The following is a 1889-nucleotide window of genomic DNA, read 5'->3' on the forward strand; positions in this document are numbered from 1 at the left end:
TATGATATTATTTTTTTAGTGTGCAAATTACATTGAAAGAAAAAACAAGGTAGCTCAGACAATAAAGAATCTCCCTGCCATGCAGAAGACCAGGTTCTATCCCTGGGTTGGGAAGACCCCCTGAAGAAGGGAATGGCTTACCCACTCCAGTATTCTTGCCTGGAGAATTCTATGGACAGAGGAGCCTGGCAGGCTACAGTCCATGGGGTTGCAGAGTTAGACATGACTGAGCAACTAACACTTTCACTTTCAAATAAACTTCTATTTATGGTATAAACTCAGTTTGGTTGTGCTTTATCTATCACTGAATTTAGTTTCTAATATTATATTTAGAATTTTGTTCATCTATATTAAATGTCCTTTTTTTCCTTAATATTTCTTAAGGATTTATTAATAAGACCATGCTGGATTTAAAAAACAAGTTGAAAACTATTTCTCTTTTTCTATTCTTTGGAGGAATTGTTTTAAGTATTATTTCATCTTTAAGAGTTTGGACTAATTCACCGGTGAAGCCATTTAGACCTGGTTTTGGGGAGAGGTGAATAGGATAGGAAAAGACGTTTTAATAGTACACTCAATATTTAAAATAAATATAGAATTATTTAAATTTTGTTTATTTTATAGTCAGTTTTAAAAACTTGTGTTTTTTAAGGAATTTGTCAGTTTCCTCCAAATTTCAAGTTCATTGGCATAGAGTTATTCATAATAACTTCTTATTCTCTTTTTAATGATTGCAGGAGCTTTATTTGTTCCTGAGACTGGTATTTTCTCTCTTTTTATTACTTACTAGAATCTATCAGTTTAATTAATTTTTACAGATTACCAGCTTTGGGCTTTGTAATTTTTCTCTATTACTTGTTTATAATGTCATTCATTTCTGTTTTATTATTTTCTTCCTTCAACTTTGAGTTTGATATTCTGTTCTAGCTTTTTTATATGAAATTATAGAGAATTAATTTCAGCCATTTCTCTCTTTATATATATGTTTAAGGATACAAATTTCACTCTAGACACTGCTTTAGCTACATCCCATGAGTTTCAATCTACCATGTCATTTTTACTATTACTCAGTTCAAAATATTTACTAATTTCTACTTTGGCTTGTAGGTTATTTATGAGTATGCATTTAATTTCCAAAGCTTTGGGGGGTTTGTAGTGATCTTTGTCATTATACTGTGTTTTATTATAATGTTCTTTAAAGTATAATTAATGGGACCTTAGGAAATCTAATGTTTATTATGGTGATTGTTTTGCTTAGATCGTGGAGTCAACCCATGGAGGGAGATGAGAAAGAGGACTTGGAGGTCTGATCAGTTTGGAAAGGGTTGGCTCTCTACAATCTCTCTAGAACCTTTCTGATCCAGTAACCTGAAGGTGTATATATTGCTGGAGCAGCAGTAGCCTTTCCATAGCACTAAAAGGCCATCAGATCTGACCTCTTGAAGCTGAGTAACAATCCTTGGATTCTTGGACTTACCGAGACATGTGGACCCAGAAAATGAAAGACATTCTCAAAATAAGCAGGAGAGATGTTTGGTGTCATATTACTACTAAAAATATGTGACCTTAAGTTAATTCTCCAAGCTGGAAAAACAGGATATAACATTTTTCATTTGATATCATATTTCACTTGATATTTAGGAGACATGAATATAATTTAGTCCCCCCACTGTGTTAATAATATCCATAGTTGATATTTACTTAGCACTTTTACTACATCTCAGGCACTTTTCTAAGCATTTTGCCCCTATCAATTCAATTAGTCCTCATACCTGATTTCCACATTTTCAGATGAAGAAACTAAGGCACTGTGATATTGAATGATTTGTCCAAGGTCATTCGGCTGCTGGTGGAGTCTGGATTTAAATTCAGGATGCCTGGCCCTAGAG

Source organism: Bos grunniens, chromosome 16 (assembly GCF_055505025.1).
Source record: "Bos grunniens cultivar Pamir isolate PY7600 chromosome 16, Bosgru_T2T1.0, whole genome shotgun sequence".
NCBI lineage: Eukaryota > Metazoa > Chordata > Mammalia > Artiodactyla > Bovidae > Bos > Bos grunniens.